This window comes from Pantherophis guttatus, chromosome 8, assembly GCF_059756535.1.
Source record: "Pantherophis guttatus breed Tessera chromosome 8, ASM5975653v1, whole genome shotgun sequence".
NCBI lineage: Eukaryota > Metazoa > Chordata > Lepidosauria > Squamata > Colubridae > Pantherophis > Pantherophis guttatus.
In genome coordinates, this window is record NC_142070.1 from 52093347 (window position 1) to 52115577 (window position 22231).

General features: G+C 45.1%; 1 long non-coding RNA gene and 1 pseudogene across 2 annotated transcripts in view; both read left to right on the forward strand.

The window, feature by feature from the left end:
• The first annotated feature begins 4551 nt into the window (after positions 1–4551).
• LOC148112635 (uncharacterized) overlaps positions 4552–22231 on the forward strand; it is a 28027-nt gene continuing 10347 nt past the window's right edge. For both annotated transcript variants that reach the window (XR_015729276.1, XR_015729275.1), the window contains exon 1: positions 4552–4635. This is a non-coding gene — a long non-coding RNA (uncharacterized LOC148112635). The remainder of the gene's footprint in view (positions 4636–22231) is intronic.
• LOC148112636 (uncharacterized) lies at positions 9867–12760 on the forward strand (annotated as a pseudogene).

The window sequence follows — 22231 nt, forward strand, 5'->3', positions numbered from 1 at the left end:
TAATTTTTAAGTTATAACACAATGAATCAGATTGGCAACTTGTGATTTCTCATGTATCAGGCAAATTGGGATTAATTCAAGCTTTCTCTGTGCTACATTGCCTAGAAAAAAATTTACCAGTTTTGGTATAGCAAAAATATTTGTTCTCTCTCTATCTTGCACAAACGATTAGAAAAGTATAAAGTGGGGACAGGAATTACAGTAACCGATTGTGCATACTTTTAGATCATATTGGGGCTTTTTTTTGCTGCCATGTTAATGTATTTTCCTCCAATCAATGAGCAAGACAAATGTATGTCAGCATACTTGCATTGTCTTCATTTTTAGCTTTATTCTTGCTTAGCAACAAGGCTAGTGTGATTTAATGCAGGACAACTTAAAGCAACAGGTGACTTCCCTTGCTATCACCTGCCAACAATTGGTTGAAAACAATTAGTTGATTGTTGAAAAACAACCACCAATTGCTTTCCTTAAAGCAGGAGGTGAAATATAACAGATGGCCTAATCTATGCAGTTAACCATCTGACAACACCTGGTCATGAAATTTCTGATCAATGTGTTAGGAGGGTGCAGGTATGCATTACTGAGCAGCATCCATTCACCAATATCACAAATCAGCTGCAGCCTCAGATCTTTTCAGTATGTTACTGGTCATCGTACAAAACTGCTGGCATGACAGCCACGGCTCACCTTTTAAACCCTCCTTGGCTTGCCGGCAGGCCACTGACAGCATTTTATTTTTCCTGCCGCAAATGCAATCCAATCCGTGGTCATACAAATTTCTACGTACATCCGTACGTAACACCCCTCCTCTCCTAGCTGAAAGATTATCCAATCTGTGACCTACATATGTAATGTAGTCACTCAAGTAGGTGGGGCATCTGATGGTTCTACTGGGCCTGCACCGCTCAGTCATCCCTGGGATTTCAGCCAGCACGGTCGAGCCTGTTGTTGCTCCCGCCGGCTGAGATGGAATCTCCTGGAACTCTTTGTTGCGCGTGGTGGGCGCTGGCCTATCCTCCCTGCCCTTTATTCCTGGGGCACCTTGGGGGACCCCACTGGACTCCGATAAGTCCCCGGTATTGACTCTCAGGTTTGAGTTTAATTCGTCAGGCTGGTTTGTTGGTAGGAGCGGTGCAGAGTTGTCCGCGCCTCCCATCTCAGGTGTGTATGCTCCTCGGGGCAGAGTCTCAGGCCTTGTGGTTTGTGGTTCTTTCATGGCCTCCATACCTCCACCATCTTTGTGTCTTAGTAGTGATTCTTCTCACCTAGTCTGGAGTTAGTCAATGTGCCTCCTCCATATTTTCCCATCTTCTAACTCCACCTTATATGATTTGGGCCCCGTAATAGCAATCACTTTAGCTTTTACCCATGTCGGATGCCTGCATAGTTATGTGCAAACACTAGATCATCCACTTTAAATTCCCGTTCTGGTTTGGATGAGTATAGGGGCATATCCGGGTGATAATTTGGGTGTAACTGATCCAACTGGGACCGCAGTCTCTGGCCCATCAGCATTTCAGCTGGGCTCCAGTTGGTGGCTGAACTGAGGGTTATGTTGGGCAAGGAGGAATTTGTCAATTTTCTCTTTGTTGTTTCGATGAAGAAAGACACGTAGGCAGGATGATAGTTCACGGGAAGGCCCCTCGGTGGGAGGGCACCTTGGTCAAGGTACCTCAGTGTGAAAGTACCTTGGGGAAGGCACACCTGACTCCATCCCGAAGGCTTCCTTTTATTGTCATTTTACAACTATAATGGCAAAATATCAATCAATGTATACTTGTCCTGATTGGCTACAGAAAGCTCGTGAAGTCCATATGGATCCCTCATGTTTCCCTCATGTTATTTCCTGTAACAGACAATTACCTACGTGTTGGGTCCTCATGCCTGGTATGTCTGAGATAAGGTCTTCTGCCAGACATCCTATTTTACATTTCTAAGAAGATTAGGACATATGGTAATGTTGTTTACCCAGTGCAGTTTGCCGGAACTGAGATAACACCATCTCCACATATCCTCCTTTTTTATTTTATTTTTTATTGTTTAATATTTTGCAAGCATACATAATTTCAGATTTGGAGGGCCAAATTCTTGGACGAAATATCGCTAATAACCCAGGCAAACATTGTAAGCAACAACAACAACAAATTAAGGCAATGATGACTATTATAACGATGGATACTATTTGTCGCACCCATCCAAAATCTGAGAGCCAAGACTATAACCATTCCCATGGAGACTGTGGAATAGTGGAGCCAATTGGATTATCTGCAATCATGTTTTCCATGTGCTCAATTGTAGCTGAAATATTTGCTTTATAATCAGTAATATACTTACAACAATGTGAATGAATCAAAGCACATACATCACTCTTGGCTGCTAAAATAATATCTAAAGCATAACTAAATAGGATAATTAACATTTTCATTTTGTAGCATTCCAGGGATCCAAGGATGTTGATTCCATCCGATTTCATTAAAAGGAATAGCATGTATAAAAAGTCCTCCTCTGGCATGTGTGGGAACATGTATGCAGATCCAACAGTCTGTCCTGTTTACTAATCAAGAGACATTTTGCATATCCTATATATAGGAATTTTGATCCCAAAGACCTTGTTCTGGAATTCTATGTTGCAAAGTCATCATAGCTGCGCAAGGAGGGAAAATACACATAAGAATAATACACATTATAATGGTTACAGAATTAGCATTTAAACAAGCAAAAGCTGCTACTAAAAAGTTCTCTGGTGTTTGTGGTATGTCCTTTTCCTGTAGCAATTTTGTAGATTGAGTAGAAAGCTTTAATCTGTCCCCAGGTCACTTGATGAACCTGGTGAGGTGCTCGATCCCGATCCTGCTGAGGGTTCTGCAGGCTGAGTGAGAAGTTTAGGATTGGGTTTTTCAGTCCTTGGTGCCACACCATCCTTCCACAGTTTCACACACCTAGCAGGGATCCACACCTGACCTGTAGGCATAAGCACAGCAGCATATCCCCTTCCCCATGTCAATAAGGGAACAGGTCCATGCCATTCAGGGTTAAGCAATAATCTATACATTACCTGTGGCTGGGGATGACTTATTCTACTTCCAAAATGATCATCTACTGGAGTTAATAAATTTGTAATATTAAGATGATTCAGAGTAAACAGAACTTTATTTAACCATTCCTGTTTACCAGGGAGACCTATAGGAATTCCCCCTGTTTATTTTTGTTTTATCCAAAGCAGACTTTAATGTAAAATTTTTGTGCTCCACTTATGGCTTGTCCTGTAGAGTTAAAAATATGCCAAAAAGATGTTTAATTTGCCATGTGCCACAAAATTCAGCAAAGGAGCAACTACAATATGCAAGACCATTGTCTATTTTAATGTAGAAAGTAGGCCCATGACAGCAAATGTTCAAAAACAATAATTAACATGTTTAGTAGCTTCCCCTTTCTGAGGAATGGCCCATATAAAATAAGAAAAAGTAGCCAAAGTTGTTTGCTTTAAGCCCTCTTGGATTCACCCCAATGGAAAGAGATGGGGTAATTTGAGAACATTGAGGACATTGTTGTATGATGGCTCTAGCATGATCTAAAGGAATGTGAAATTGTTTTGCAAGAGCCTTGGCATTTTGATGAAACATAGAATTACTTTCCCATGAAGTAACAGATAAAACATGTTACTTTGTTGTCTGCAACAGCATTTCCTTCTGATAACATACCTGGGAAAGACTAATGACTCCTAATATGTGCAATGTAAATTCGATTCTTTCTAATTTACAAAACTTGCTGTAATGTCAAAAAGAGAGACAGAAGATCCTTATTCAAAGAAAGTGTAACATATACACTAGGGAGATTAAAAATCAGTTGACACACATACTGAAAGTCAGAGATCAGATCAAAAACTGTTGAGAAAAAATGTGGAAAGCTAAAATAACAACAGACAATTCTGAACATTGAGAAGAAACTTTCCAGATGTCCTCAGGAGGATCTTTTTAAGCAATCACTCCTCTCGTTCTTCCCCCATCAGAAAAGCAAAAAGCTTGTGATCAATAGATGAATAGAAAATGAGGAAATCATTAAACCTAGGACCTGTAGATAGATGATATGAAATACATCCTACATAGTCAATTAAAACACACTGAAGAAATAAATTATTCTAAAAATAAAATTGAAAGTCAGATTTTAAGATAGAAAGAACAATATTTATTAAATCAGTTCCATTTCCTCAGCAGGCTCAAGTACGCCCCAAGGTTATAATTTCAGCAACAGCTTAAATAAAAGTTGTTAGAATGAAAAAGAAGCCTTTCCCTTTAAGGATTGCTGAAAGGAAAAAGAAGCCTTTCCCTTTATGGATTGCTGAGAGGCAGAGCTTTCCCTTCTTGAATTCAAAACTCCCGGTTGGGAAATTGCTTCAAAATGATTGGAGGTCAGCTGCTTGAGACTACAACATCAAATCTCTCCCCACAGATTTACATGAATGGGGAGAATAAAAGGCTCTAATTGAGCTGTCCGTTTGTCGTCAAGAGCTGTTACCGTAAGCCATTTAGTGCTGCGTCAAGCTGCTTGAGAGTAGAATCAATTTATTGTTTATAGGAAGTCAGACAAGAAATAAATGCAAACACATCGTTTCGAGGCTAGCCTGTTTGAACTGTAAGAGTAACCCTTTTTTATATCCTAAAAGATCTTTTGATTTTCTATGTGACCCTTTAAAGTCTTTTGAAATTCTTAATAAATAATTGTTTTATAGTCTACTCTCTGTTTTTCCTAGCCCTTTGTAATTGTTCATTCCCTATAATTATTCAGCTTGCTATTTCTGTGTTTTTCTCCTTTCCTCATGTGTTAAAAATTCTAGTTACTTTGACTTGATTTCTTTTCCTTCTTGGGTGTTTGCTTTTCTTTCCTGTGTCCCATATCTGCTTAAATGTTGCTGGCCCCTGTAAATTTTTCCGTCCTTTGTTGTGGAAAATAAGGTAGCTTCAGCTTCTTAATGACCCATTGAGAAAGGTGGGGGCTGAAACTTTGCCTAAGTTTCTGCTTTTCTCATATCTTTCAACAAGGGTAAAACATTTTTTTTAATGGTAATGAGGCAAATAAAACCATTCAATGCAATATACTTTTTGCTGTTCTAAAATTCCCAATATTTTTATTAGGAGGAAATATTAAGAAATAACTGACAATCTCTATGAGAGATTCAATCCACAAATTAAATACTCAAGATGTTATTAATTTTCTCAACTGTAGCACATACTACAGATGTAACTATAATTAAATCTCCTGGCTTTTTTTTTTTTTTTAGTCAATAATTCAAATAATGGATTAAGTAAATGTGTAGGTAACAAAAAATATGAGCCAATCCAATTAATAGTACCTAGCAATTGTTACAAATTTACTAAAGAAATAACTTTTGGTAACTTTAAATGAGGAAAAGCCGGAGTAGAAAGAAAACTGCAACAGTTTATGTCCTAAATACAGATAAGAAACGTGCAGCTGTATTTATTCTAGACAATTTACAATCCAATCCATAGACACATAAATCATTTTATATTTCAGAAAGCCAATCAAATTATATTTTTAAGCTCCAATTAAAATATCATCCATACGATGATATACCAAATAAAATTTAGCAATAGATCAAGGTAAGATAAGACCCACTAAAACCAGAGCCTCCAAAGTAAATTTAAATTCCACAGACTCCTGAGTGATTAAATCAAGCCCAGCATTATCTGCTGTGACTCTGGAACTGCAGATAAGGACTGGAGGAGGAGACATGACTATAGGAAAAAACTCTTTTTAGCTCTATCCCAAACAACATATTTTATTGAAGTCAAAATCATTAGAAAAACTTGCTTCCAATCTTCAGGAATCAAAATATATTCATGGTTTATTCCTTCCACCATCCCAATATTATAGGTGAAAAGCAAACCTGTCTCTGTGATGCCTTTCCTTAGCTCTCTCAAAACTTTATGTGGCAAAGGATTCCTCTGATATTGATCTTGCCCCTGGGGATTAACCGTCTGTATGACAAGAAAAGCTTGGAGACCCTCTGTTATTTCTACCCCACTGAGAGTTCCTTTTTGTTGCTTTTCCTGAAACCCTGCTCTGACAGGTGAAAAAATCTCTTGTAAAGGAGAAACCAATAAGTGAGCTGTCAGGGAACTAATTTCTACTGGCTGTGGAGCCAGCAAAGTTAGCTGAAAATGAGAGGGAGGGAGAGCAGACCCCTGATCAGAAGACAGAGAGAAAGATGGAGACGGTGCCTTGAGTTTATGAGTCCCCATAACCTCTACTGCTTCCTTACATTTTTGCCACAGCAACAAATGCTTTATTTCTTCTCGTGGCGGTGAGTCTAACTCACTTAACTTAATTCCTGCCATTCCATTATCTCTGAGTATTGTCTGCAGCTTTTTTGCATGAAGCCTCTGATGAGCTGAGAGTTCCCTTCCCATACTCACGAAATATTGAGAGCAAAGTTCGCTGAGGTGCACCTGGGCTCATCCAGCCGAGTAAGCATAGGAGGAATCACGTCAGGGTCACCAGATGTTGTTTCGATGAAGAAAGACGTGTAGGCAGGATGATGGTTCACGGGAAGGCCCCTCGGTGGGAGGGCACCTTGGTCAAGGTACCTCAGTGTGAAAGTACCTTGGGGAAGGCACACCTGACTCCATCCCGAAGGCTTCCTTTTATTGTCATTTTACAACTATCATGGCAAAACATCAATCAACGTATACTTGTCCTGATTGGCTACAGAAAGCTCGTGAAGTCCATATGGATCCCTCGTGTTTCCCTCATGTTATTTCCTGTAACAGACAATTGCCTACATGTTGGGTCCTCATGCCTGGTTTGTCTGAGATAAGGTCTTCTGCCAGACATCCTGTTTTACATTTCTAAGAAGATTAGGACATATTGTAATGTTGTTTACCCAGTGTGGTTTGCCGGCAACTGAGATAACACCATCTCCACACTCTTGCCAGTTTCCTGGACCCATTCTGGTGAGGGTCTCCTTGGTGAGTCGCACCATTCATTCTGCCTGCCCATTCCCAGCCGGACAATACCGTGTCACCAGGGTGTGCCTAATTCCCATCTCCGCCAAAAATGACTCCATTTCCTTAGCCATCAGTTGAGGCCCATTATCAGATACTAACACGTCAGGTAACCCATGTGTCGCAAACATTCTCCTTAATGCCCGAATGTCACCTCTGTTGTCATGGAGGGCATCAATATCACTTCTAACCACTTTGACTATGCATCTATTAAAATTAAAAATGTTTGTCCCGCAAAATCTATGTGTATCTGTGACCACGGTTCCTTGGGTGCATCCCACTCCATCGGTGTTGTGCGTGGTGGCGCTGGTCTCGTTTCTAGGCAGCCACCCATTCCGTAATGTCCTTATCAATTTGTGGCCACCAGAGGTAGCTCCGGGCCAGCGCCTTCATGTGCACAATCCCTGGGTGCCCCGCATGCAATGTTTCCAACACTTGTCCTCTCAGACTTCCTGGTACGATTACTTTCTCCCCCCATAATAAACATCCCTTCATTGCTGACAACTTCATTTTCTTATTTTCAAATGTTCAGAATTCCTCCCCTACCTTTTCTTGTGGCCACCCCCTCAACACCCAGGTCAGAACTCTGGCTAACACAGCGTCCTTTCTGGTCTGGTCTGCGATTTTGTGTGATGTGGTTGGGCTGGTCAGGTCGACATCGATCAGTAGCACCCTCATCACTGGTGCCAGGTCTTCCACTAATTCTGGTGTTGGGCATCTGCTGAGACCATCTGCGTTGCCGATGCTGGTTCCAGGCCAATGGGTCAGCTTGTAGTTGTACCCGGTGAGAAAAATGGACCATCTCATCATCCGGGGTGCCATAAAATTCGGGGTTTGCTTGTCTCCCACTAGTAGTCCGAGTAAAGGTTTGTGGTCCATGACTATCTCGAATTGCTGGCCATAGAGGTATTCGTGGAAGCGCTTGACCCTAGCCACCACTGCGAGTGCTTCCTTGCCCAACTGGCTGTAGTTTCTCTCTGCTGGCTATAGCGTTTTGGAGTAGAATGCAATGGGGGCTTTGTGTCCATTAGGTACTTGATGGCTGAAGATGGCTCCTACTCCAAAGGGGAAGTGTCAAATGTTACCAGTAATGGAAGGTTTTCTGTGTATTGGAGAGGACACTGTCCGATGATAGTAACTGTTTCAATATGGAGAATGCATTGTCCTCTCATTGTTCCCACTTCCAGGCGGTCATCTTCCCAAGGAGTTTGTGAAGCGGTTCAGCAACGGTAGCCTTTTGCTTCAAGAAAATTCCATAAAAGTTCAATAACCCCAAAACGCCTGCAACTCTGCTTTGTTTTTTGGTTTGGGGGCTTCTTTGGTTGCTTTTACTTTGCTATTGGTGGGGTGTATGCCATTCCCATCAATTAGGTAGCCCAAGAACTCGATTTGTTCTGCCCCAATTTTACATTTCTCTTTTTTGACTTTGAGTCCCTTTGCTTGAAATCTTCTTAATGTTTCCCTTACTCGGCTCATGAGTTGCTCCATTGTTTTCCCGGAGATTAGCACACTCATGCCAAATTGCAGCTGGTTACATTTGAATCCCCTGTGCATCACAATGGTCTGGGCTTCCGCTCTGGTGGCATCCACTGGCAGGGATATGCCTGGGCAAGATCTAATTTAGCTAAAACCTTGCCATTTCCTAGTGAATACAGGAGGTGTTGTACCACGGGTACCGGATATGCACTCTGCTAAAATGCTTTATTAAGCATGCATTTGTAATCCGCACATATCCTGATACACCCATCCAGTTTTATCGGGGTCACGTTTGGGGTCTCCCACGTGGCATGAGCTAGTGGCTCAAGTATTCCTTGAGCAATTAGCTTATCTAATTGTTCATCTACCTTGGGCCTTAGAGCAAATGGCACCCATCGATGTTTAAGCCTTACTAGGGTTACCCTGGGTCTAGGCTGAAGGATATGGGTTTTCCCGTATATTTACCTAGGCTTCCATCGAACATGTCCTGAAATTCGTCCAGTAGTTCGTCCAATTCGCCTCCATTGATCCTGTGCAGACCCGTGATGTTCAGGCCCAGTGGTTTGAACCACTCTACCCCCAACAACATGGGCCGATCACTTTTGACTACTGTTAATGTAAGATGGCCATTGAATTTCTTGAATTGGACTCTGACCTCTGCTTTCCCCAGGATGCTGATGCAGTTGCCCTGATAGTCGTTCAGCTGTATCTGTTGTGGCCTCAGTTTTTTCTGGGGAAATTTCAGGTTGAGTCGCTTCAGGGTTGCCCAGGAAATGATTGTGAAGAATGAGCCTGTGTGTCAACCTCCGCTTTTTCATTGCTTGCTCGGCTGCCATGAAATGGGGGGAGGGGAGAGCTATTGGAATTCTTGGGAAGGGGGAAGTGAGCTGGTAGAGAAGAAGAGAGAAACTTTGCTTCAGCGTTTCTTTGAAGTTGATAACAACTCAAGGTCAACTGCCGTGGCATAGCAGGAGGATGCCACCACCAGACATTGCACCCACATGACCCCTGGGGAATTGTGGATTGGATTATTTATGCTGGACAGTTGGGAGAAGGCTTTTGGGGATGCTTTCTATATGTAATTTTCGCGCCTTTTGCTTCAGACCTTGCTTTTCTTTGGTTGCATTCAGTTCATACTCAGTAAAAGTACCTTTCTCTATGAAAATGGAGTCGGGGTTTTTCTTTCTTGAGTTTTGAAAGGAGGAATACCTGACATAAAGCAAGGTCTGAATTAATAGCCATCCTGGAAAACTACCGTGGGGGCTGAGCAAAACAATGTCTGATCAAGACAGCAACCAGAACCAGATGGGAGCTGCCGGTTCAGCAGCTTTGTCATCACACCCTGCCTGGTAGGCATCAGACTGGATGGCTAATTTAGAGCTGGAGGAAGATCCAGAGAAAGCCAAGTGGTCGCTGGGCATGGGGAGGTTGCCGGAGCTGGAGAAGATCCCTCAAGGTGTAACAAGTACCAGATGCTGAGAGGGAGAAGCTGGCTGGCTGCAGGAGCAGAAAGAAAATCTTCTGGTCGCACAGGCCCTGCAACTTTTGAGGGAGGCTGAAGAGAACTGAAAAAGTCGGGAAAGGTATGCATACTCCACCAGGAGGGAGGATGCATGCCCCAGAGATGGAACGGAGGCTGCTGCTTGTGGGGAAGAGAGAGACCAAGCTGGGGAAGGAACAGCTCAAGCCTCCGGAACTCAAGTGGTGGCTGCGGCAGCCCAGGGGCCCCCGGCAAGACAGGCACCGCCACAGAGGCAAATAAAGCCAAAAATTCCCCCGATATCAGAAAAATTCGGGGGAGACCCAAAGAAGTTGGGATTTTTTCTGACCCAAGTTTGGAACCACATGCAGGACTGGGGGGAGGATATCCTCTCAGATGCCGCACACGTGAGGTGCGTTACCAAGGCCCTGTAGGGAGTAGCAGCTGAGTGGATGGTGGGGCTTCATAATGAAAATTCCTCCTTGCTGAAGAATTATGATCAATTCATGGCAGCCCTCAGAACGCGTTTTGAGGACCCCTTAGCCAAGCGAAGGGGCGAGAATTAGAATGAAGGCCATTCACCAGGGGTGGAGATCAGTGATGGAGTACACCCAGGAGTTCCGTGAGCTGGCACCCTACATGAGAGGGTGGTCAGACATGGCCCTACTGGAGAATTATAAAGATGGGCTAAATGAGGATGTTTACAAGGATTGTCGTTCCTGAGGAGCTCCCAACAATCTGCAGAGCTGGTACATGTTGTCAGCAGATGTGGAGATTGACTTGGCCCGGGGTAGCCTCCGTGGTGGGTGCACCTGGGATCAGCCACCCTCCTCATTCTGCAAGGGGGCGCCAAAGGCCACAATGGGAATGGCAGGGTTCAAACCAAAATCCTCCATGTGTTTCAAATGTGGGAAGGAAGGGCACTGAGCCACTGAGTGTTTCTCCCAGCCGGCGCCCAAGGTGACCTCTACCGGAGGAAAGAAAGCTGATAAAACACCTGCAAGAGCCCACAAAACCACCCTGAAGGGAGAAGTTGTTGAGTTCGCTCCCCTGAAACAGGGTGAGTTGGGAATTCCAACCATCGCTGATGACAGTGAAACCGAAACCAACTCTGATGATGACTTCCTGGTAAGTCAGAAAGGGGGCCCCATGACCATCTCAGTAGAACTAAAAGTACCATCCACCGGGGCCCACGGCCAGATGCCAGCCCTCCTAGATTCAGGATGCACCAGGTGCGTCATCAGCCCGGATGTTGTAGAACAATTGGGCGTAGGACTAAAAATGATGAAAAGGTCGATCACATTCTGTCAGCTAGACGGATCAGTGGCTGGAGAGGGCCCAGCCCATTTTGTAACCGAGTCAATCTAGATGAGGATGGGGGATCACCTGAAGACTCTGAGTTTTATTGTGGCCCCGGGCATGGAACGGCCCCTCCTAATTAGACTGCTTTGACTCTGTAAATGGAACCTGTGCATAAACTGGAAAACGGGAGTGTTGCACATCCGCTCCAAGCAGCCAGGGAAGAAAGGAGAGGAATCCCATTGCATGGGCGAAGTGGAGAACGAGGGGGCGGCGACAATGGCAGACCACATTGTGGGGGAGGAAAAGATCCCAAAAGAGTACTGGGACCTCCAGGAGGGGTTCAGCGAGAAGGCGTCAGACATGCTGCCCCCCCACAGACCAATGGACTGTACCATTGAAATCGTCCCTGGGGTAAAACTCCCTAAACCAAAAATCTACCCCATGACCTCCCGGGAACTGAGGGAACTACGAGACTTTATTGATAAAAACTTAAAACACAGTTTTATCCAACCGGCTAGCCCACGGGTGGCAGCATCAGTACTATTCTGGGAAAAGAAGGATGGGTCCTTTCATCTGGTGGTCAATTATAGAAATTTAAATGTGATTTGCGTAGAAAATGTCTACCCTCTGCCTCTCATGAAGGACATGTTAGCTCACCTAGGCAAAGGAAAGATTTTTACAAAGCTGGCTTATGGGAGGCATATTATAGAGTTCGGATTAGAGAAGGGGATGAATGGAAAACTGCTTTCAACTGCCCGCTGGGATGCTTCCAGTTTCAGGTGCTCCCTTTTGGACTGCAAGGAGCCCCTGCCGTGTTTATGCAGCTAATTAATGAAGTGCTGCTTGAACACCGGTACAAGGGGGTGCTGGTCTACCTGGATGACATTCTTATGTACACCAAGACCGTGGATGACCACGTAAAATTGGTCGTCCATGGTCTTGGATGACCAATTTTTTTTCAGGGCCGACCTGAAAAAACTTAGAGCTGCTGAATTGTATGTCAAACTATCAAAATGCGAATTCCACCAAACTAAAATTGACTATCTGGGGTACCGCATCTCACATGAGGGGATAGAAATGGATCCAGAAAAGGTCCAAGCCATGTTGGAATGCACCCCCCCCCATGCACCCACAAACAACTACAGAGTTTCATTCACAATTCATCCCCTCATTTGTAAAAATTGCACTATCTATTACTAATCTTCTAAAAACAAAAGGAGAAGAGAGGCCAAAGCCCTCCTGGCCTCTCAAGTGGACTATGGACTGTCAGGCGGCGTTTGAGAAACTAAAACGACTGTTTGCTGCCAAACCGGTCCTTAAATATCCTGACATGGAAGCCCATTTTGTTGTACAGGCTGACGCCAGCGATGTAGCCATCTGGGCAGTGTTACTTCAAGCGAACGCAGAAGGAAAGCTGCAACCCTGTGCCTATACCTCTTGGAAATTATTGGAGACCGAGAGGAGATGGGCCATATAGGAGAAAAAGGCTTTTGCTGTTCGTTGGGCACTGTTAATGTGGAGACATTTCCTTGAAGGGGCTAAGCAGCCATTTGAGGTGTGGACTGACCACAAGAACTTAGAAGCTTTGAAAACACCACAAAAACTGTTCCCAAAACAAGTCCTCCGGGCTCAGCTCTTCAAACGATTCAATTTTTTCCTGCGCTACCTTCCTGGAGGGAAGAACTTCATGGCAGATGCCCTTTCGAGACTGCCGCAATACAATAGTGTTAGAGAGGAAGTGATTCTTCCAATTATCCCCTCAAAACAGCTGGCGGCACCAGTAGTTACTAGAGCCCAGGTGAAAGCGGATCCAACTTTGTCTGGCAACTTGAGCAAGCAGCTAAGGATGCTTTAAAAACTGACAAGTGGTTTTTGGCCCATTCAAATGAGTGTACACTTCGAGAAGGACTCGCCTGGGTGGGAGCTAAGCTGTATGTTCCCGCCAGTCTAAGAGTGACAGTATTACAACATGCCCATGATGCCAAAGTTGCCGGTCACTTTGGATTTGTGAAGACATTACATTTAGTTAAATGACAGTTCTGGTGGCCTGCACTAAAGAAGGGCATAGAAGCATATGTAGCAAGTTGTCCCGTATGTGCTTCTGCAAAGAGACCTCCTGGGAAGCCACCCGGATTGCTTCAGAATGTTGCCAGACTGGGAGCCCCATGGAAGGAAATTTCCATGGATTTTATTGTTGAATTACCCGAAAGTGGGGGGGAATACAGTTATTTGGGTGGTTACTGATTTTTTCTCTAAACAAGTGCATTTTATCCCATGTCCCAAGATCCATTCTGCTAAAACGCTTGCAAAATTGTTTGTCCAACATGTATACCGATTACATGGGGCTCCAGAGCGGATAATCTCGGACACAGGAGTTCAGTTCACCTCCCACTTTTGGAAAGAGTTCCTAGGGTTGTTAGGCTCTGCCCAAGGGTTAAGCTCTGCCCACCACCCTCAGACCAATGGGGCTTGTGAGAGAACCAATTCTGTGTTAGAACATTACCTGAGATGTTACATAAATTATCAACAAGATAACTGGGCAGATTTGCTGCCATTTGCAGAGGTGACCTATAACAACTCCTTACATAGCAGTACCAGGTTTACTCCTTTTAAGGTGGCCTTCGGTCAAGATTTCATACCCATTCCGGAGTTGCCTCAGGAGAACCCACAGATACCCTCCTTGGTTGAGTGGATTGAACAGTTACGTGACACTTGGTCAGTAACACGTAAGGCTCTGGATGAAGCCCATCGAGCTCATAAAACCCAAGCTGATAAGAAAAGGATTCAGGGTTGGAATTATAAAGTTGATGATATGGTTTTCCTTTCCACCAAGTACTTGCAAACTACCCAAAAGTCGAAAAAACTTGGACCCAAGTATGTGGGTCCTTTTCCGATAATCCATATTGTTAACCCAGTCACAGTGCAATTGGAGTTACCCAAAAACTTGCGGAGGATTCATCCGGTGTTTCATGTCAGTTTGCTGAAACCGGAGCGTTCATCCCTTTTATGAATGGACCAAGAATCTCCCCCTGTCCCCATATTAATTGAGGGGGAACAGCATTTTGAGGTCAAGGAAATATTGGACTCTAGAAAGCATCGTGGTAAGGTGCAGTATTTGGTGGCCTGAAAACATTTTCCATTATCAAAAGCTGAATGGGTAAATAAGTGGGATGTTCAAGCTCCAAAACAACTGCAATTGTTTCACTCCAAATATCCTGATAAACCTTAATCTATCTCTTATTGTCATGCTTTTAATTCTGTAATTATCTGTTTTCTGTCATTTTGGTTTTCTTGTAGAAATAATGTCTCTTCTGCAGGAGGGCTGAATGTCAGCCTCCGCTTTTTCATTGCTTGCTTGGCTGGCATGAAACAGGGGGAGAGGGGAGCTATTGGAATTCTTGGGAAGGGGGAAGTGAGCTGGTAGAGAAGAAGAGAGAAACTTTGCTTCAGCGTTTCTTTGAAGTTGATAACAACTCAAGGTCAACTGCCGTGGGATAGCAGGAGGATGGCACCACCAGACATTGCACCCACATGACCCCTGGGGAATTGTGGATTGGATTATTTATGCTGGACAGTTGGGAGAAGGCTTTTGGGGATGCTTTCTATATGTAATTTTCGCGCCTTTTGCTTCAGACCTTGCTTTTCTTTGGTTGCATTCAGTACATATTCAGTAAAAGTACCTTCTCTATGAAAATAGAGTCGGGTTTTTTCATTCTTGAGGTTTGAAAGGAGGCATGCCTGACACTGTGTCCAGTTCCATGTTGCAACCACTTCCTTCTATGGTGAGCGTTACGTGGAATTTGTGTCCATTGCATGCATCGGATTGTCCCACGGTGGTCTGGTTGATGCCTCTGCACTCAGGAAATCTTTCGTCCTGGTGCCTGTCTCTCGGTTTCCCTGGCTTTCAGGTCCCCAGTTGTGGCCTCGGCTGGGCAGGGATGGGTTGGGTGGCTCTGCAAGCTTCTGCGATATGCCCTTTCCTTTGGCAACATCGGCAGATTGTTTATTTGAACCTGCATGCTGGTTGGGTGTGAAACCCCATGCACCCCGTGCAGTGAGGTGCGTCATGGTCAATGTCCCGGGGGCTTACCCGTCGATCTGGTCTCCCTCGTCCTCTCCCTCATCTTCAGTGTACTCAGTCAGGTCTTCGCCATCCCTCTGGGCATGGTGAACCCCGCTAGTCCTGTGGATATCAGTGGCGGAGTTATCAGAGGATTCTGCAGCTCGGGCTTCCTCCACAGCAACTTTAAAAGTTGGAGGTTTAGGTCTCTCATCCCCAGGATGATGTGGTCTTTCATCATGTCCTCTGGGTTGATGAATTCGCACTTAGCTGCTATTTCTCTTAAGCTAGCCACAAATTCATTGGTGGTTTCCTCTTCTCTCTTGCGCCGGCAATAGAATTCGTTCCTGCTGACCATTGGTGTCGTTGCTAGTGCATAATGGTCGTGAAATGTGTTCTGTAGGGTCGTCCAAGAGATGGACTCTATGTCGGCCGGTGAAATGAGAGTCTGGGCCATCTTGAATACCTTAGTTCCGCAGTATGTGAGGAATAGAGCTCGCTTTCAGTTATCGGGGAGATCCTGATAGTTGTTCGCCTCCATGTACATCCGGAATCGGCACATGTACGTGTGCCATTCCTCTGATTTCGGATCGAAGATGGTGGGTGCTTGAGTGGGTTGGCAGCCATTATCCGGTTGGCCGATGCAGCATCCTGCTGAGTGATAGCCGTGGTGCCACGAGGTGATGGTCAGTTCTTTGTCCTCAGTCTTCCTTGGATCCCACCTTTGTCACCAGTGTTATGTTCGAAACGCAGGAAGGAAGAGACGGGACTCCAGAACCTTTCTAGTATCTTTATTTAGCTGGTCATCATACAGAACTGCCAGCGCGACAGCTGCGACTCACCTTTTAAACCCCCCTCAGCTTGCCGGCCGGCCACTGACAGCATTTCATTTTTCCCGCCGCGAATGCCATCCAATCCACAGCAGTCATGCAAATTCCTATGTATATCCATACATAACACAGTAGGTAGTAAAGTAAAACAGGATAGAGATTTTGTGCTTCAGCTCATCTAAGTGATGGTAGATATTTTCCAGTAAAATAGGTGAGAGAATGGTTCTATCCATTTCACTAAAGAGTGGGAGGGAAAGAGATTTAAAAATAGATCTCCCGACTTCTCCTGACATGCCCCAAAATAGATAACATGTGAAAGGAGTGACATCTCCTCATTCCAGATTAAGGAATGACCCAACCACCACAGTTTTTTAAGCAGTGTAAGATTTGTAGGAAAATATGATGATAAACAAATGAATATAAAAATTCATAACAGCATATACAGTCCAAGTTTAAAAGAATTTATATAATGTGTTGTACAATAAATTTTCACATAGCATCAGAAACATTGTAAGGTAAGTCTCATGGAAATCTCTTAAGAGAAGCATTCCATATCTGGGTGGACTACTGAAAAGACCATTTTTGGGACCATCTACTTTGACTCATGAAAGTACCTAGATGAATTCTGGAAGTTGGAGTCCACACATCAAGGTTGAAAAAACAACTGGCTTAAGTTTATACATTTAGAAAATGTTCTGCATTCAGATAATGTTTAATGTTCTTTGCAATATTTGTAAAACAGCAAAGTGAATTGTGGCTTCTTCATCCAAAAAGTCATCACATTACTTGAAGCTCTCTTGCATCAACTACAAAGGACTTGCAGGGATACATGGTAACAGAGATTATGCTGTGCCTTTCATAGATTGCTTTATCAAAGCCTCTCCAGGATCTTTTGAAGTCATTTTGTACAACCTGGCTTTTTGTTGTGCAAATGACATTAATTGTTTCCTCTTGAAAATGCCATCATTTGATACCTTGGGGCTATGTAAAGAATTTTTTTCCAGTAATGATTTCCTCCCATATTTAAAAGTATGAAGAACTACTGGCATCATTGTCTCTTTTTTCCTTTGATGCCTTTGATATCTTCCAGTCAACATTCAGAATGCAAATTCATTAAGAACAAGAAACCAAACTTGCATCTGAACTTTGTAATGTGCTATGTAGATCAATAGATCTTTAGAAATCAATAACCATAGTGACATAATGTGGTTACTTATTGTAAAACAGAAAACAAACTAAAAGAAAATCCTTAGATCAAAGTGGGCAGAATGATGGTACACAAAGAAAAATTTTGGAAACATGCCACAAAATGTAAATGCAAATTAAAGCAAATACTATCTACATGTATTGCTTCATCTTGAACCAGCAATCTAAGATGAAGAAACTATCAAACAGATGGTTTCCACTGAACTTTGCTTCTTATGTATGATTTCTTGCCCGGTGTTGCTAAAGAAATTCTTCAGGGAAATACAGTGTTATGTATGTATCTATTTTGTGCGGGAAATTCAAATGTTCTGTGAATTGTGATTGGTTAACGGTTGCCCCTGAAAAGTATATAAAGAGGGCTGTTGCCTGTGTTCCTTTGCTGAAGTCTCACCCTGAATTAAAGAGCTGTTGTCACTAGCCTGCTTGTGTCTCTCGTTATTCCCGCGCTACAACATTGGCAACGAGGATGGGATTGAGGCCACAAGAAGCAAATCAAAAAGAGCTCTGAGTTTCAGCCAGGGTGACGAGCGAACACAGAGACACGGCAATGTCTGCCTACGTTCCGCCAAAACCCTTCGACGAGACCCGAGAGAAGTGGGGATCATATCTAACCAGGTTCGAGTGTTCCCTGGAAGCAAGCGAGATGCAAGGGCTCTCCGCGAACTGAAAAAGAGCCCTATTCTTAAGCCACTGTGGGCCAGACATCGAGTTGGCCAAGTCCCTCTGCGAGCCAACCCCAGTCCAGACGGTCCCCTGGGACGTACTTCAAGCAAACCTGAGAGCCCACTACGCTCCAGTTCCTTCAAAATTTGTACAGCGCTACGAGCTCCGGCAACGTGTACAAAGAGAAGGAGAACCAGTCAGCGCATATGTGGCCGCACTTCAAAAAGCCGCAACGCATTGCGACTACCAAGATCTTGATGATGCGCTACTCGAGCAATTGATTTGTGGCGTTAGAGACACTCGTTTGCAGAGGCACCTTCTGGCAAAGCCAGATCTAACGTTAGCCGGTGCGCTCGATGAAGCCAGAGCACACGAAGCATCCACGAAGGCTTCTGAAGCACTACAACAGCCACTACCAAGCAAAGATGGCCCAAAAACAGCCCCCGTTCACAGAGAAGAGGCGCGAACCAGCACGGAGGAAGAGTCAGACGAGGACGTCTTTCACACGGAAAAGAAAAAGAGCGAGCAAAGCTGCCGCCACGAGAACTGTCCTAGCTGTGGCGGGGATCACGAGAGACAATCCTGCAAATACAGAGACGCCATTTGCAGGCGTTGTGAGAAGAAAGGCCACCTAGCACGAGTTTGCAGAGCTCAATTTCCACATAGTCACAAGCCATGTGACTATCGCGACCACCCAGAACTGGCATGTTCAAAACAGCCAACCAAAGATGACGGCGCGAGAAAATGGCACGAGATTCAAAAGCAGGAGACCTACAGCACGAGAATCGGCCAAGCCAGCACAACTGACGACGAGAAAGTCTACACGAAAGTAGAAATCGAAGGGAGACCATGCGAAATGGAAATCGACACCGGGTCTACCCTGTCCATCATGTCCTGGACTACACTCAAAGCGCTCCTGCCAAAGATCCAGAAAACCCAGCTGTCACAACAAAGAGTTCCCCTCCTCGACTACCAAGGAAACCAAGTTCCTGTGGAAGGCGTGGGCATGTTCCGAGTCACCTACGACGAGTTCCAGAAAGAGCTTCCCCTGACCATCGTCAGCAAGCCGCTACCAAGTCTCCTGGCATGGTGTGGTTCCGAGCCCTCAGCATGGGCTTCACAGGCGTCCACAGCATCGGTGGGCCATTGCTCAAAGAAAACCTCCTTCACGAATATCAGGACGTTTTTGAGGAGACACTAGGCAAGTACGTGGGGACCCCTATATCTTTTAATTTAGACCCCAACGTGGCCCAAATCAGACTAAAAGCAAGACGGGTTCCATTTGCTTTAAAGCCCAAAATTGACGCTGAGCTCGACAAGCTAATCAGACAAGGGGTGTTAGTTCCCGTAGATCACGCTAAGTGAGAAACCCCAATAGTCACGCCAGTTAAATCAGATGGATCAATTAGAATCTGCGCTGAGTATAAATGTACGATCAACAAGGCGTTGCAACAGAGCGCCTATCCCGTTCCGATTGTCCACCATCTACTACACTCCCTGGGGCCTGGCAAGCTATTCGCCAAATTAGACCTTGCGCAGGCGTACCAGCAGCTGCCAGTAGATGACGCTACGGCAGAATCACAGACCATAGTAACTCACAGAGGTGCGTTTAAATGCACTAGACTACAGTTTGGGGTTAGCATCGCCCCAGGGCTCTTCCAGAGTACCATGGAGCACCTTCTGCAAGGCCTCCCAGGAGTCGTCCCCTATTTTGACAATGTCCTCATTAGTGGCCAGGACGAAGCACAGCTTGGGGATAGGGTTAGACAAGTCCTAACCAGGTTCAGAGAAGCGGGACTTAAACTCAAAAAGTCCAAATGCAAGATAGCGGTACCCTCAGTAGAATTTTTGGGCTACCGGATTGACGGAACGGACATTCACCCCACGGAAAGCAAAGTCAGGGCCATTCAGAATGCGCCCACTCCCAAATCAAAGCCCAAACTTCAGGCGTTCGTGGGACTTATCAACTTTTACACAATGTTTTTAAAGGACAAAGCCACCATTGCAGAGCCTCTGCATAGACTCTTAGGAAAAAACATTCCCTGGGTGTGGGGCAAAGCAGAAGCGGCCGCATTTAGAGCAGTTAAAAAACTTTTGTCAGAGGACAGCTTCCTCATACAATACAACTCAGAACTGCCTCTGGTACTTGTTTGCGACGCGTCCCCCTTTGGCGTGGATGCTGTGTTGAGCCATAGACATAGAGGTGCCCATTGCCTATTACTCTCGCACTTTATCTAGTGCCGAAAGAAATTACAGCCAGCTGGACAGGGAGGCATTAGCGGCTGTAGCTGGGGTCAAAAAATTTCACGAGTATTTGTTTGGCCGGACCTTTGAACTTATCACGGATAACCAGCCTCTTTTGGGACTTTTGGCTGGCGACAAACCGACCCCGGCTGCTCTCTCCCCCAGGATGACCAGATGGTCCATTTTCCTGGCTGCCTATTCATACAGACTGCTCCACCGACCGGGCCGAACCCTGGGCCATGCTGATGCCCTCAGCCGATGGCCCTTGCCCGAGATATTAGAGAACCCGACTCCGGAAGCCCCTGGGTTACTTATTGACGTTGTGTTCCTGGGCCCCATTTCTTCTAGCGAAGTGGCGAAGGCTTCTGCCAGGGACTCTGTGTTGTGCACTGTAATGGGCTGGGTAATGCGGGGTTGGCCTACCAAGGTGGACAGTGGGGATTTTCAATTGTATTTCAACAAGAAAAATGAACTGTCAATGTTGGGGGGGTTGCTTGCTGTGGGGAGACAGGGTGGTCATTCCTTCTCGGTTAAGGCATAGAGTTTTGGAAATGCTGCACGAGGGATACCCTGGTATTGTTCGAATGAAAGGCCTAGCTCGGAGCTATGTGTGGTGGCCACATCTCGACCAAGACGTCACTGAGTGGGTGGGGAAGTGAAGGCCCTGCCAGGAGTCCCACCCAGATCCCCCAATAGCCTCCGTCAGGGAATGGGAAAAACCAAGGGGACCATGGGGGAGGATTCATATCGATTTCGCGGGCCCGTTCCATGGCCAGAATTTCCTCATTATTGTAGATGCCTTTTCTAAATGGTTAGAAATCGCCTTGATGCCCTCGACAACTTCTGAGGCCGTAATTAAAGTCCTCAGGAAACTTTTTGCAACTCACGGATTGCCAGACACCCTGGTATCAGATAATGGGCCCCAATTCATTGCAACCCAATTCGAGGGATACCTGGCTGAGTTAGGCATACGACACGCATTATCTGCCCCTTTTCATCCGGCTTCGAATGGCCTTGCAGAGAGATTTGTAAGAACAGCCAAGGAAGCACTATCCCGGCTCGATGCAGGAGATTGGCAAGCTAGGATAGACCAATTCTTAGCAATACAACATGCAACCCCGTGCCCTACCTCGGGGCGCAGCCCAGCCGAGCTATTAATGGGCCGAAAGCTCAGGTGCACTCTCAATCGTTTATACCCCAATTACTCCTCGGATAATTACAGGGGGGAAAGGGGAGGATTAAGACAATTCCAAATCGGAACCCCGGTATTCGCCAGAAACTATGCCAACGGGCCACTGTGGGTTGAGGGAACTATCGTAGGGATCACCGGTCCAAAATCATACACGGTAGATGTAGGGCATGGTAAAATTTGGAGAAGACACATAGACCAATTGCGTAGACGCTTGCAGTACGAAAACCCCAACACGGTAAATCCTAACTTCCAAAGTTTTCCTGATACAGCTATCTCAAGCCCGAGTAAGCTGGAATACTTATCTGGCAAGCCAGAGTTCCAGCGCCGCCCCAGCGAGTCGACACTCCCAGCCGGGGATAACCACGCCTCTGGAGAAATCCAGGAGGTTCCATTGGCAGAGCCAGGAGAGACGGGAGGTCCCTCTGACCGGCTCAACGCCTCTCCAGCAACTGAAATACGCAGGTCAACCAGAGTAAAGACATGCCCTGGTCACCTGCGTGATTTTGTATGTAAATATGTAAATAGATAGAATAAGTGCCTTCTGGGAGTGGAGGAGTGTTATGTATGTATCTATTTTGTGCGGGAAATTCAAATGTTCTGTGAATTGTGATTGGTTAATGGTTGCCCCTGAAAAGTATATAAAGAGGGCTGTTGCCTGTGTTCCTTTGCTGAAGTCTCACCCTGAATTAAAGAGCTGTTGTCACTAGCCTGCTTGTGTCTCTCATTATTCCCGCGCTACAACATACAATATAT